Genomic DNA, 16927 nt, shown 5'->3' on the forward strand with positions numbered 1-16927 from the left:
ACGATTACAAGGGATATTTGAACCAATCAGTCCTAGATAAAATACATTTGCTTCTATATCTAATCCAAGAAAAGGAAAAATTACATATAGAATCAAAAAGATCACATATCTTCATTCTTTGAGGACCGAAAATCTTCTCGTTTCTGAACCGCCACATAATCCACATATAAGCCGCACCTATGACGTATGCATGCTCCTTTTGTCTTCTCGTGCTCGACCACGCATCCATCCAAGCGATCCATAGTTGCCAGGAATCGAACGAAGGAATACCAACATTTGTCCATCTCTGAATTCTAGCCCATACCTGTTTAGCAATTTGACAACCAAACAAAATATGGTCCAAAGTTTCGATAGCATGAGAACAAAAAGAACAAGTAATTTGTTGAATCTCCAGGCCCTTTTTCGAGAGATTGAGACGTGTTGGAAGCTTGTCAAGAGCCACCCTCCATAAAAAAATATTGACTTTTCGAGGTAACGTTGATAACCATTTTGACGTGTTGGTCAGTGATGTTATCAACTTACTGGGCGTACAATACTAATATACTAATCCATTTCCACGTGTACTAACCTCATCCCTCATATATACTAAATTACAACATATCATCATCTAGTTTTCGACAAGAACCTCAATTTTGTTGGATATGAAATTCTTTTGCGAATTCAAGTTCAACAATATGAAGTGCACTGTTCCTGTTTTTGTTCATAAGTATACACCAACATATTGCATGATGTTTCAGTAACAGTAACATGTATCAAGTTACAAATAACTTAAAGTTTAGGTTTGTTTCAATTCGTATTTCGTTATCATTCAGTGGTCAAATAAAACTTTCAAAAATACAAAGACGAATAAAAAGCTTATGAGCAAACTCTGCTTTTCTTAACTCTAACAATGCAAGCCTTAACGAACTGGTTTGGCTATAACATAAAAGCATCTAATAAGTCATTGTTTACAAAAAAAAAAACCATGTTGTGTAACACTAACACCATTATTCAAAAGAGTACAGCTTATACGTTTGTAATTACTACATTAAGTTTCATGAAAGGCCTTTTACCATCCGAGTAATAGCATCGAAATCAATGTCATAAAAACAAGGTCTGGTGTAGGAAGCTCAGGTATGGTGCTGATGGTCCCCACTATCGGATAAATAAATCCCGCCTCAAATCCTGTCTGAAAACGAGTGCTGAGTTTTCACCATACAAATTGAGAGTTCTGAGAACCCTTGCTTGGTATACATGTTTTATCTGTTTTTCTGCCTACAAGAAATGGCGATATAAATAAATTACACATATTATTCTTAAGTTGAAAAACAAATGAAATTCATTAGTACCTGTTTAGAGTATTCAACACCACTAGAAAACAAATGGCATTGGATCACACTGACCTCTCTACACATGAATTCACAGGAAAACTATTGACATATCTAATTTATTTATTTAACAATATACTAATTTACGTAATAGTCCGCTACAGTATAACAGTGCTCAACACCATCTGCCATCATCGTCACTAATTAACGTAAACATTCCTGCAATCTCATTGGCTAGCACTACATCCAATCCTGTTATACTGTAGCAGTGTCTTCCCCCCCCCCCCCCCTCTCCCCCCCCCCCCTCTTTTTTTCCTGTACCGCACCTTCTCATATCTACACAGCCCTTCCATAGCTTTCTGCCCCCCCAAAAAAAACCTAGCATCATCAATTAGGGTTTCAGTCGTAGATTTGAGATCAACCGTTACATTTGTGTATAACGTTAGGGTTTCAGGCTACTAATTAGGGTTTCTGATATCCAAATCAAATGGTTATCATGGCTGCGTTTGTTCGATGGGTACCGTTAAAATTTAAGCCTTTCGGGCGGTGTTTATTCGATGGTTACAGATTCGATTGTTAAGGTATTTTATTTATCTATTGCTTTTTCTTATCAATTTTTGGGTTTACTATCTATTACTCCGTATAATTTTCTGTTTAGGTAATCATTAGTGATTTTGTGTTTGATTTTAAGTTTGTAGCACTAATTTTCATGCTTGAATGTATACATGACCATCTCTTAAACCCTTTGTTAGATTGACGCATCAGGTTTTTTTGTATTACTATCAACTTATTACTTTAATTAAATATATTTAAATTCAATTCAATATTCTAATATGAGTTTGAAACAGTTACTCTTTTAGGTAGCATTATGGCTTTGTTATTCTTTTAGGTTGATATATTACTTTTTGTGTGTATCGTTTCAGTCATTTTGTTACTATATGATAACTCTGTTTTCAAAATGTTAAATTTTATGTGTATATATATATATATATATATATATATATATATATATATATATATATATATATATATATATATATATATATATATATATATAACTGTAAAAAGTAAGGATATCTGCTGTAAACTGCCTATGATATTAGGTGCTTCAAGAGTAAATTACGTGCTAATGTGTTCATTCAGTAAATTATTAGAAGGTTCAAAATGTGAACTTTGTTGCTGTTTGTTGCACGGAATGTATTGAAATGACCCGTTCATATACATTATAAACGATTCACAATAGTTGATTACATTGCGAGGTATTTGACCTCTATATGATACATTTTACAAACATTGCATTCGTTTTTAAAAGACAATCTTTCTTTACATCGAAAATTGACAGGCATGCATACCATTTCATAATATCCACTATCCAATTATAAATTGATTTAATAATAATCTTTGATGAACTCAATGACTCGAATGCAATGTTTTTCGAAATATGCTATGAAAGACTCCAAGTAATATCTTTAAAATGAGCAAATACACAGCGAAAGATTTCTTTAACACCTGAGAATAAACATGCTTTAAAGTGTCAACCAAAAGGTTGGTGAGTTCATTAGTTTATCATAATCATTTATTTCCATCATTTTAATAGACCACAAGAATTTCATTTCCAGTTCTCATAAATATACGTCCCATGCGTAGAGACAAAAATAATCATTCATATGGTGAACACCTGGTAACCGACATTAACTAGATACATATAAGAATATCCCCTATCATTCCGGGATCCTCCTTCGGACATGATATAAATTTCGAAGTACTAAAGCATCCGGTACTTTGGATGGGGTTTGTTAGGCCCAATAGATCTATCTTTAGGATTCGCGTCAATTAGGGTGTATGTTCCCTAATTCTTAGATTACCAGACTTTAATAAAAAGGGGCATATTCGATTTCGATAATTCAACCATAGAATGTAGTTTCAATTACTTGTGTCTATTTCGTCAAACATTTATAAAAGCGCATGTATTCTCAGTCCCAAAAATATAAAGGGTAAAAAGGCAAATGAAACTCACCATACTGTATTTCGTAGTAAAAATACATATAACGTCATTGAACAAGTGCAAGGTTGGCATCGGATTCACGAACCTAAATTAATTATATATATTTATGTGTTGGTCAATATTTGTCTAACAAATTAGGTCAAGTCATAGTGTACCACAATCCTAATGCTCGAGACTAATATGCAAAAGTCAACAAAAGTAAATTTGACTCAAAATAATTTCCAAAAATCTATACATGATTAATATATAGTTTAAATATCGTCATTTTATATTTTTAAATATTTTTAAAAGATTTATTAGAGTAAATAATATAATTTATTTATTAATAAATAAAATTTTATATTAAATTTATATAATAAAATATACTTTTATATATATTAAGTAATAAAATTTATTGGGTTCATTTAATATTATAAAGATAATATGATAGGTATTATTAAAGTAAGTTATTACACGTAGTAAAATATGTTTGTATAACATATTTATTTGATAAAATAATATCTATAATGATAGTAAGTAAAATTTGTATTATTTTGTAATAATAATAATTATTATAAAAATATCAATATTTATAATTACTAAGATGACATTATGATAAAACGATAATTCTAATTATGATAACTTTAATATTTACCATAATTTTTAATATTATCTTTAAAATAATAATTATATTTAAAATAATAATAATAATGATATTTTATAGTAACAATGACATGTCTATTAAAATGATAATTTTTATTAAAATGATAGTTTTAATACTAACGATACTTTTAATAATAATAGTAATGATAAAAATAATAAGAACGATAATTTTATCTAAATCAATATCTTATAATATTTAATTTCATCATGATACTCTTACCCATTATTTCCTAATCGTTTCGTTTAATAGCTTTTAATCGTCTTTTATATCGTGTTCATAATAATGATAATAATAGTAATCAAAATAATTAGGTGTTACAAATATTTGTTTTAATTACACTAATATTAATAATGATAGTTACTATAACATTATTAACGATAATACTATTAATTATCTTAATGATAATATAGTAATAATAATAATAACAATAACAATAACCATTTTTAAATAATGATATATATATTAATAATGATAATAATAATAATAATACCAATAATAATAATAATAATTGGATAATAATAATAATACTAATTATAACTTTAACGATAATAACGATAGTAATAATAAAAAAAATAACAATTTTTAATGATAAATCCCTTTTATTGATAAAGATAATAATAATGATAATAATAAGATAAAACTAGAACGACGATAAAAACGACGATAATAATAATCATTTTTAATAAAAATATCGAAAATTCAATTGATTATAACTTCTAATCCGTTCATCGAAACCATTCGATATCTAAAGGAAAAGTTCTTAATTTTTCGCTAGCTTTCCAAGGACATGCATATCTTATACCTTATCTCAACCGCAAGTGTAACTAATTCAAGATTCAACCTAATCTGTCTAAGGGCAATATCAAAAGTACAAGCATGCATAATCCTAAATACTCGAGCACTAGTCAGGGATACACTATTAGTATGTAAAAGTTAAATTATGAGGACTCACGTATCAATATTGAGATTCAATATTGCAGGAAAGGTACGTAGACGCAACGGAAATGATAAACACTATATTGACCTCACGAGCATACCCATGAACCATACTCAATCACCTCCATAGCTATAACCCATAATTTTCTTAATCATATCCCACTCGAAAAACAATTTCGAAATCACTCGGACAGCACTCCGTAGTAATATTTTATGTATACTAATAATATCTTGAAATAATACGGAGTAAATATATATATGTATATCGATTGAGATAGTTTAGAGAAAAATATTTTCAAGTTTCTATGAAATAATGAAACCTATTGAATTCTATTTATAATAGATTTTTGAATTATTAAAGTGAATTATTAAAGTATGAATTATTAAAGTGAATTATTAAAGTATGAATTATTAAAGTGAATTATTAAAGTATGAATTATTAAAGTGAATTATTAAAGTATGAATTATTAAAGTGAATTATTATAGTTAAAGTAAAGTAAAAATAAAGTAAAGGTAAAGTTTAAGTATAGTAAAAGTATAAAACTATGTACGTATAATACGCGTATAAATATATATAATATTAATTTAAATCGTTATATATATTTAATAAAATAAAATATAAATATCGTTATCTTTATCATACTAGTTAAGTAATGAGTTGTCAAAAGTGGTTCTAGATATTTATAAAAGTTATATACGTTTTAATAATAAAGTTCTTTTTAAACTAAAAACGTTTTTTGTACGTTTGAAACTAAATAGATCAATCGAGTCTTTATGAAATTCAATCTTCCACTATCCTTTGTCTAGTTCTCAATAATTGACAATTTGTTCTTATTTATAAATCACTTTACCATTTTTCGAATATTGTTAAAATGGAAAGATTTCTCAAATCAACGTGGGCCTTTCAACAGAGACTTGTAATCATAATTCAATATATCTGATAATTCAATCATTTGATCTTATCTTCTAATTCCATTGATAAACATTTTGAAACATATACAATCATATAAAGTATTTAATCTAATATTTTATTTACGTTTCAAGTTATAATATATATACACATATACATATATAATCATATTCGTTTAATGGTTCGTGAATCGTTGGAACTTTGTCGAGGTTGAATGAATGTATGAACATAGTTTAAAATTCTTGAAATTTAACTTAACAAATATTGCTTATCGTGTCGGAAACATATAAAGATTAAAGTTTAAATTTGGTTGGAAATTTCCGGGTTGTCACAGTACCTACCCGTTAAAGAAATTTCGTCCCGAAATTTGAGTGGAAAGGCCGTGAATGATAATAAATATGTTTTCATGATGCATACGGGCTGAAAATTAGAGTTTTATCATCAGCGAATAATTTGGATAAACAATCCATTTATATGAAGAGTACGAATGAAGCTAACATAGAAGAGTGAAATGAGTAAGTGTAGATTCATCTTATCATTTGACGTAGATATGATTGATTCCCAGATTTCAAGGGATTTGAAGAAAATCTTCTTAGTAAGATTTGACTCTCCGGTAATCAAGGGAATTAGGACCCGCTTTAAATGCGATCGTCCATTTTAATTGTTCTATCGGAGATTTTCTTATAAATTCACCTCCTTCGTTTCCTTACAACTCACACCTTCCGTTGATGCATTTTATGCAAGTCCCTAGACATCTACCCATGTCCATTGCAGGTACAACAGTTTACAGGCCACCATGATTGCTCATTATTATCCTATCCGTGTTTGTATGTGGTTACAAGAACTGCAGGAACGAGATTTAGATGTTTGACTATATTAGACTTAGTCAGACGTACGAGTGAAGCCTCACTAGTACAACTGACAGGCTCATACGCACGGTTGATGCTGAGCTAAGTCACAATTACAACCTAAATGAGAAGACACGAGTGAGTGATCACCCGTACGGCTGATGAAGCCAACTCGTACGTGTGATGAATGAATCGTATGGATGAGTCAACAGCAGGGGTATATAAAGTCTTATGTTCTTCATTTTAGGTTAAGCCTCTCATTTGTTACACACACTCAGATCTAGTGAGCTCCTCCGATTCTCTCTTAGTCCAAATCACCCAGGTGTTGAATAATAGCTCTAGGTGTTGATCTAATCACACTTGATTTAGTTGTGGTTTGACTAAATTAATAAAAAAAAAAAAAAAACTTAACCTATTCACTAGAGGGTTTGATTCACTTATTCCGCCATTGTGTGAGTTAAATCTGTTGATTTCTAAGTTCCTAATCATGTTTCATCACCTTCTATTCTTTCCCCCTCAACTCATATTTTAAAGTATTCATCAATATGCTCCATCCAGTTCTGATTCTCGATATACTTCTAACTTTCATATCGGTCATTCTTCTTTTTCATCTACCGCCGGAAGAATCTATTTACTTCTACTATACTCTTGGGTTTATAGTGTTTCTAGTTCTCCCGTGTCTTTATATTGCTATATGCATCGATATATATGGTTTATAATTTCTGGTTTATCGTTGGGCTTTATATGTTCCCTTATATTTCAAAGTCTCTGCTTCTGTCTTCTATAATCATTATCATTCACAGTTAATGCTCTCTTTTATTTGCTGAAATTTATACCCCAATTTCTATTTCGGAGTTTTGTCCTTTCGTTTCTTCTTCTTGCGATTAAGCACCGCTTGTAATGGTCCAGAATTCACAGATATGAATTTCGGAATGAACATTGTTAATGTTATAGGAAGGAAATTGTGATGGCACGATCTTGACTTGTCAAATTACTAGAATACCTTGGAAAAGGCCGAATCATCAAGAAATATTTTCTTGATATTTTAGAGGTTAAATAGAATACAAGAGTCGTATAACATGGCACATGATGATGTTATGATCTGTTAATCATCACGTTCCATTTAAAAACTCAGCATGACTTACTGTAATATAATCACGTTGATCAAGTGTCATTATATTATACTAATTCATGCTTCAGTTCCCAACACTACTTCAAAATATTCCTATTTTAAACTTGAATGTTTCAGAATTTAGAAACTAAAATAGTTTCTTTTATGATGTAATACATATAGCGCGAAGAGGTAAATGATTTCAAATAAGAAAAATTAAGAAAATATCTTCAGAAATATGGAGGATATTTATAATGAAAGATATGATGATATTTTAGAATTTCTAATATCAGAGGATGATGAAGAATATTGTCCGCAGGGGTTTAGAGTCAGGAGCAAGGTATTCATTAATGACTTCAGCAGGTACTGAATCATTTGGATCCTTTGAAGTCAGGTTCAGCCTTTGTAATTTGTCCACAGCCTCCTTCCTACTTTGCTCAATCCGTTTTCCAGTTCCAAAACTTCTCTTTTTCTGCGCTTTGCCAGCACACTTCATTATTATCATCCAGCTTTTACCGTTTAAAGTCGTTTATAGTTTTTGCTGCTTCATCAGTATTTTTTTTCCCATTTTCGGAGAACCAATTCGTAGTTCGGAGTGTTTTTCAGAAACTTCACATTCAAATTAAATCCAGAAGATAGACGTTATATATACACATATAACTGTTGGCGTAGACATGCTGCGAGATTTCAAAATACTGATTGCTAATTCCCAATGATTCGTATGACAATTCTCATTACAAGATGCGAATGAGTAAATGATGGGGTTTCAATAAATAATTATAATGACTTTTTGGAGAGGCTAAAGTCAAAGGGTAATGAAGTTGTTGGTACATCTGCTAATAATGTGGTGGAATGTAAAAGGTTTCCTGGTAACGATGGTGTATATCTCAAGGTTATAAAAAGGTTAGTCTGACTGAAAAGTCGAAGTTGACTTGCTGGAGCTGTGACAAAACTGGCTACTTTGAATAGGAGTCGCAAAGTTATTTTTGCTAATAAATGCCAAAGAATCTGACGCGGATACGTTGTTTAAACTTTTACTTTGGTTTCAAGAGTTTTTCGGGTACATAACTGTGGGTAACATGTGGTTGGATCCTCATCTCGATTGCTCATCATTCGAAGTGTCTTCATAAATTTTCGAAGGGTTTGAACAAAGATTGTAATCGTTAACATACATTTGATGTTCTAACACAGTTTTGAAGTCAAAATATAGCTTGTGAAAGATGTAAGGATCTAAGAGTGATGATTTTGGTCATATCTCGAGTTGAATTTTGAGATTTCAAGATCAGAATATGTAATTAAATTTTGAATGAGTATGGTTGTTTTGATTTCTATAAAAGAATGTATACTGTTGTGAAAGTAGGGAGTATAATGGATGATTTGATGAATCAGATTCGAAGAATGTAACATATTATTTGTGAATTTATATATCTCTCGGGTATTACCTACCCGTTAAAAAAAATATCATAATTAATATTTTGTACAAAAGAATTTTATTACAGTCTTTATGAAAATATATATATGTATATTTTCTTCAGATGTAACATAGATTTAATGAGTTAATGTTAAATTAAACTCATTTGATTTACGGTTGAAACTAGAATTGAATAATCCCTAAAGGCTTTAAAAAGTACATAACTTTTACGCAGTATTTCTTTAATGACATTGAAATTATGAATCAATACTTCGTTATTTGTTGATGTATGATGTTCGGTTCGTGGAATTCTTGTGAATTTCACAAAGTACGAATGATGTTATCTGAAAAGTTTCGGGTACATCGATGATGAAAGTGTAAAATCAAATATATACTTGATTTATTATGAATTGGAATTTGTTGAATTGCGACAGAGATTGTAGTTAACGCTGGTTAAGTTGCGGCCAAAGGACGTACATTATTGCATATTTGTAATATGAATTAACCGAGTAGTTAAGATTCACACACAATAGCTTAGCACGGAAAGATTTATTTCAATATATATATATATATATATATATATATATATATATATATATATATATATATATATATATATATATATATATATATATATATAAAATATACATATAATTTCTTCAGAGGGAATGACTTAATTCTTCATAACTCGTTGATACAATATACACGTTATTGATTCGTAATGATGTCCACAGTGATTCTTGAACTGACGGAGTTTGTGATGTTATCGGTGTTGTTGATTCGGATGTTGACTGTACTGACGATGCTGGTAACGCTGACGGTACTGTTGATGCTGTTGGTAAAGCAAGTTTAGCTTGTTAATCACACACCATTTTTGTCAGGGTTTCTACTCTTCCTTCTATCATTTTGGTACGCTTAACTGATTTATGGTTAGGGCTAGATTAGATAATCTCTAAGACTTTAGAGATTACATAATCGCCGCGGAATGTTTCTCCAATGAAGTTATGAATTAATACTTCGTCAGTTATTGTTGTTGGTACTCCTTGGTATCTATGGTGCGTATGACGTTGATGCTCGTGGGACAGATTGTGAAGTTGAGGTTTACGACGCGGTTGTGGTTGGAGGTGGTAATGGTACTGTTGGCGTTGATGATGGTGGTACTGGTTATGCTGCTGATGCTGCTGCTGGTGTTTGTAATCTCTGCACCATATTCTCCAAAGCCACTACCCGAGCGCGAAGCTCGTTGACTTCTTCTATTACACCGGGGTGATTGTCGGTTCGGACGAGCGGATAAATAAAATCTAAAATTTGATGTAATATATAATCATGATGAGATACTCTGGAAATGAGCGAGAACACGGTATTTCGGACAGGTTCGCTGGTAAGTGCTTCAGGTTCTTCGTCAAGAGGGCAATGTGGTGGATAGAAGGGATCACCTTCTTCTTGTCTCCAATGATTGAGGAGGCTACGAACCCATCCCCAATTCATCCAGAATAGGTGATGACTGATTGGTTGATCTATTCCGGTCACACTGCTTTCGGAGCTTGAATGGGATTCCATTTCGGAATCTTAGTGACTTGAACTGATGACGAATTCCATTTCGTACGATTGGATAAAGGATTTTTTTTCTATATGAAATGATTTTGGCTAACGAATGGTATTCTAATTACATAGAATATATATATATATATATATATATATATATATATATATATATATATATATATATAGATCAAAAGATTTCCTAGATTACGGAGGACTTTGCGGGATATGTCAGGCAAAGTTTAAAGTAACAGATACGATAAGATATGAGTTAGCAGATATGCTAAGATATGAATTTTTGTCTATACACTATTCATGCAATCAATGCAGCAAGACGTGTCTTAGACTAAAAATGATAAGCAGGTAATTTCCTGAGGATGATAAGTAGTTAATTTTCGACACAAAATGATAAGCAAAACTTTTGACATGCAGACACGGTCGAAGTCCAGACTCACTAATGCATCCTATCGACTTATCAGTTAGACACACTAATGCAAACCTGGTTCGCTAAGACCACCGCTCTGATACCAACTGAAAGGACCCGTTCATATACATTATAAACGATTCACAATAGTTGATTACATTGCGAGGTATTTGACCTCTATATGATACATTTTACAAACATTGCATTCGTTTTTAAAAGACAATCTTTCTTTACGTCGAAAATTGATAGGCATGCATACCATTTCATAATATCCACTGTCCAATTATAAATTGATTTAATAATAATCTTTGATGAACTCAATGACTCGAATGCAACGTTCTTCGAAATATGCTATGAAAGACTCCAAGTAATATCTTTAAAATGAGCAAATGCACAGCGGAAGATTTCTTTAACACCTGAGAATAAACATGCTTTAAAGTGTCAACCAAAAGGTTGGTGAGTTCATTAGTTTATCATAATCATTTATTTCCATCATTTTAATAGACCACAAGAATTTTATTTCCAGTTCTCATAAATATACGTCCCATGCGTAAAGACAAAAATAATCATTCATATGGTGAACACCTGGTAACCGACATTAACTAGATACATATAAGAATATCCCCTATCATTCCGGGATCCTCCTTCGGACATGATATAAATTTCGAAGTACTAAAGCATCCGGTACTTTGGATGGGGTTTGTTAGGCCCAATAGATCTATCTTTAGGATTCGCGTCAATTAGGGTGTATGTTCCCTAATTCTTAGATTACCAGGCTTTAATAAAAAGGGGCATATTCGATTTCGATAATTCAACCATAGAATGTAGTTTCAATTACTTGTGTCTATTTCGTCAAACATTTATAAAAGCGCATGTATTCTCAGTCCCAAAAATATAAAGGGTAAAAAGGTAAATGAAACTCACCATACTGTATTTCGTAGTAAAAATACATATAACGTCATTGAACAAGTGCAAGGTTGGCCTCGGATTCACGAACTTAAATTAATTATATATATTTATGTGTTGGTCAATATTTGTCTAACAAATTAGGTCAAGCCATAGTGTACCACAATCCTAATGCTCGAGACTAATATGCAAAAGTCAACAAAAGTAAATTTGACTCAAAATAATTTCTAAAAATCTATACATGATTAATATATAGTTTAAATATCGTCATTTTATATTTTTAAATATTTTTAAAAGATTTATTAGAGTAAATAATATAATTTATTTATTAATAAATAAAATTTTATATTAAATTTATATAATAAAATATACTTTTATATATATTAAGTAATAAAATTTATAGGGTTCATTTAATATTATAAAGATAATATGATAGGTATTATTAAAGTAAGTTATTACACGTAGTAAAATATGTTTGTATAACATATTTATTTGATAAAATAATATCTATAATGATAGTAAGTAAAAGTTGTATTATTTTGTAATAATAATAATTATTATAAAAATATCAATATTTATAATTACTAAGATGACATTATGATAAAACGATAATTCTAATTATGATAACTTTAATATTTACCATAATTTTTAATATTATCTTTAAAATAATAATTATATTTAAAATAATAATAATAATGATATTTTATAGTAACAATGACATGTCTATTAAAATGATAATTTTTGTTAAAATGATAGTTTTAATACTAACGATACTTTTAATAATAATAGTAATGATAAAAATAATAAGAACGATAATTTTATCTAAATCAATATCTTATAATATTTAATTTCATCATGATACTCTTACCCATTATTTCCTAATCGTTTCGTTTAATAGCTTTTAATCGTCTTTTATATCGTGTTCATAATAATGATAATAATAGTAATCAAAATAATTAGGTGTTACAAATATTTGTTTTAATTACACTAATATTAATAATGATAGTTACTATAACATTATTAACGATAATACTATTAATTATCTTAATGATAATATAGTAATAATAATAATAACAATAACAATAACCATTTTTAAATAATGATATATATATTAATAATGATAATAATAATAATAATACCAATAATAATAATAATAATTGGATAATAATAATAATACTAATTATAACTTTAACGATAATAACGATAGTAATAATAAAAAAAATAACAATTTTTAATGATAAATCCCTTTTATTGATAAAGATAATAATAATGATAATAATAAGATAAAACTAGAACGACGATAAAAATGACGATAATAATAATCATTTTTAATAAAAATATCGAAAATTCAATTGATTATAACTTCTAATCCGTTCATCGAAACCATTCGATATCTAAAGGAAAAGTTCTTAATTTTTCGCTAGCTTTCCAAGGACATGCATATCTTATACCTTATCTCAACCGCAAGTGTAACTAATTCAAGATTCAACCTAATCTGTCTAAGGGCAATATCAAAAGTACAAGCATGCATAATCCTAAATACTCGAGCACTAGTCAGGGATACACTATTAGTATGTAAAAGTTAACTTTTGAGGACTCACGTATCAATATTGAGATTCAATATTGCAAGAAAGGTACGTAGACGCAACGGAAATGATAAACACTATATTGACCTCACGAGCATACCCATGAACCATACTCAATCACCTCCATAGCTATAACCCATAATTTCCTTAATCATATCCCACTCGAAAAACAATTTTGAAATCACTCGGACAGCACTCCGTAGTAATATTTTATGTATACTAATAATATCTTGAAATAATATGGAGTAAATATATATATGTATATCGATTGAGAGAGTTTAGAGAAAAATATTTTCAAGTTTCTATGAAATAATGAAACCTATTGAATTCTATTTATAATAGATTTTTGAATTATTAAAGTTTATTATTAAAGTATGAATTATTAAAGTGAATTATTAAAGTATGAATTATTAAAGTGAATTATTAAAGTATGAATTATTAAAGTGAATTATTAAAGTTAAAGTAAAGTAAAAATAAAGTAAAGGTAAAGTTTAAGTATAATAAAAGTATAAAACTATGTACGTATAATACGCGTATAAATATATATAATATTAATTTAAATCGTTATATATATTTAATAAAATAAAATATAAATATCGTTATCTTTATCATACTAGTTAAGTAATGAGTTGTCAAAAGTGGTTCTAGATATTTATAAAAGTTATATACGTTTTAATAATAAAGTTCTTTTTAAACTAAAAACGTTTTTTGTACGTTTGAAACTAAATAGATCAATCGAGTCTTTATGAAATTCAATCTTCCACTATCCTTTGTCTAGTTCTCAATAATTGACAATTTGTTCTTATTTATAAATCACTTTACCATTTTTCGAATATTGTTAAAATGGAAAGATTTCTCAAATCAACGTGGGCCTTTCAACAGAGACTTGTAATCATAATTCAATATATCTGATAATTCAATCATTTGATCTTATCTTCTAATTCCATTGATAAACATTTTGAAACAGATACAATCATATAAAGTATTTAATCTAATATTTTATTTACGTTTCAAGTTATAATATATATACACATATACATATATAATCATATTCGTTTAATGGTTCGTGAATCGTTGGAACTTGGTCGAGGTTGAATGAATGTATGAACATAGTTTAAAATTCTTGAAATTTAACTTAACAAATATTGCTTATCGTGTCGGAAACATATAAAGATTAAAGTTTAAATTTGGTTGGAAATTTCCGGGTTGTCACATGTATGTGCTTTAACTCTACATAACGGTACATGTGTCAAGTCTTCGAGAACGTTTAAAAGTAGCAAAATTTCTAATGTGTGGAACTTAAGATAGAACTCATTTTTTTGTTACGAAGTCAGTAGGCAAAGTAAAAAAGGTATAATATGGATCTGAATCATGGTTTATGCATTGTGTTTTAACCAGTTGGTTGCTTTCATAATTTATCTAATTATAATAAGTTATACTTTAGTTTTCATTTGTCTTAATGTTGTGTGCTTTGGCTGTATATTATTATATTATTGCTTAGAATGTTAACTGTTCTTAAATTAGTTCGCCTTAAGTTTATATCAAATTAAATTTAATCTCTCTTTTGGTATATCAAGTTCATCACATTTATAAGCTATTATTTTTAAGTAAGCCTACTGTGGTTTTACATTGAAGAGTGGTTAACATTTTGACGCATTTCACATGAACTTTTTATTGAATTTACTGACTGTAGCCGGGCTGGTAACTCTTACAGGGTCTTCAAACGAAAACGTTGATCTCGACAAAAAAAAAAAAAAGAAAAAAAGATTTCTAATTTGTATGATATTGTATCTTTTGATCAAGTTAGACATAATTTCATGATGCTGGCTCTGTACACTCATACATGTATACATGTTTGTATTTTATTTTAAGGGCAGGTTTTCAATGATACAACCACATCTTCGAATATAGCAGCTCACAATCTGAAGAAACGTTAAATGAGCATTACAACGGAGTTCATGAAAGTCTCTACCATCAAGTTTCTGATGAATCTACACTTCATGGTGAGTGCATTTGTTTTGTTAAGTTTTATCTTTTTCTGATTGTTTATCTTTTTTGTTATTTAGTTGTGATTTGAATTTAGTACGTGTTTAAGTTCCTTTATTTAATTGAGTATGCTCATATTAGCGGTTTTTTTTATTTGTTAGACTTTTGGAAGTAACTCTATAGTAAAATTACAGTCAAAATTGAGAAAAGTCTTGGTTTCGACTATTTGAACACTTGACACGATTGGCCAAAAAGTGTCAAAATGGGTAACGGTCAATGTGGAGACGTCCCAGATGTCGAGTCAAGTGAGTTTAGAAGTTTTGGTGTCTCAAGATTGAGTTTTGGGTGTGTTTTGGTTGAAATTGGAAATTGGAAATTATGACCCGTAAGGGCCATATGAATATATGTAGAGTGCGGTAAGATGTATACTTTAAACCAACTGCATTCATTTTCAGAGTATTAGTTTCCAGTCAAATTATGTATTATCTAATGCATGTAAAAAGAGTGGGTTTAGGTTTAGAATTTTTTTCCCTAACAGTAATGTCGCAATGGGTACCACAACACCACTTTACCTATTTGGACAAAAAAAAAGTAAGAAGTATCATGTATACAAATGGAGTTTAAAATACATTAATACCTTCTATTACAATATGCACACCTAAATAATGTTTTAATTTGTTATTCATGTGTATTCGATTTTTTTTTTAATTTATGTTGATTTGAGTTGTAATACTTTGTGACTGAATTGTTATTCATTTGATTAATACAGAATAGAACCAATAACGATGATTGCATATCTCAAACTGAACGATATCAACAAAGTTCTAGAAGCAAGAGTGTACTGAATATCAATCTCGCGTCACCCGAGAAATACAAAAGCAAACTCTTTTTGTTGTCTGCTGCTAGATAAAGATGCTACTTAAACTAAATCAACTATATACATATGAGTTTTCAAAAAATAAGTGTTAAATCACATGTTCATATTATTAGTGTTAAACACATTCTATCACTGTTAACATATTCATAATAATATGTTTTTAGCACGTACTTAATCGTTTTTCGACCTTTTATTGGCTTGTAATTTCTGGAATTTCTAACAGGTAGTTTACATGTAAAGTTCCCTTTTTTAGTTCGACAAGTGGTGACAAATGTACCATTACAACATAGTTATTTAAAAGTGTGGTGTACAATATGTGTTTTTGTATGCTATGTATTTCTACATGGGTTCTTGCATACATTTAACCATATAGTCAAGAAGTGCATCACCATTATAGGTGTCCAAATAGTCAGGTCAAACAAGTTTGCAATTTTT

At 29.4% G+C, this 16927-nt stretch overlaps 1 long non-coding RNA gene across 2 annotated transcripts; it reads left to right on the forward strand.

Annotated features, from left to right (window-relative positions):
• Nucleotides 1–1612: 1612 nt before the first annotated feature.
• Nucleotides 1613–16721, forward strand: LOC139874219 (uncharacterized). 2 transcript variants are annotated; one of them, XR_011767843.1, is made up of 3 exons: nucleotides 1613–1888; nucleotides 15502–15632; nucleotides 16385–16721. It is a non-coding gene; the product is annotated as an uncharacterized lncRNA (long non-coding RNA). The 2 variants fall into 2 exon arrangements; XR_011767842.1 differs by having other exon boundaries at nucleotides 15507–15632.
• The last annotated feature ends 206 nt before the right edge of the window (nucleotides 16722–16927 follow it).

Source organism: Rutidosis leptorrhynchoides, chromosome 11 (genome assembly GCF_046630445.1).
Source record: "Rutidosis leptorrhynchoides isolate AG116_Rl617_1_P2 chromosome 11, CSIRO_AGI_Rlap_v1, whole genome shotgun sequence".
In the NCBI taxonomy this organism is placed as follows: domain Eukaryota; kingdom Viridiplantae; phylum Streptophyta; class Magnoliopsida; order Asterales; family Asteraceae; genus Rutidosis; species Rutidosis leptorrhynchoides.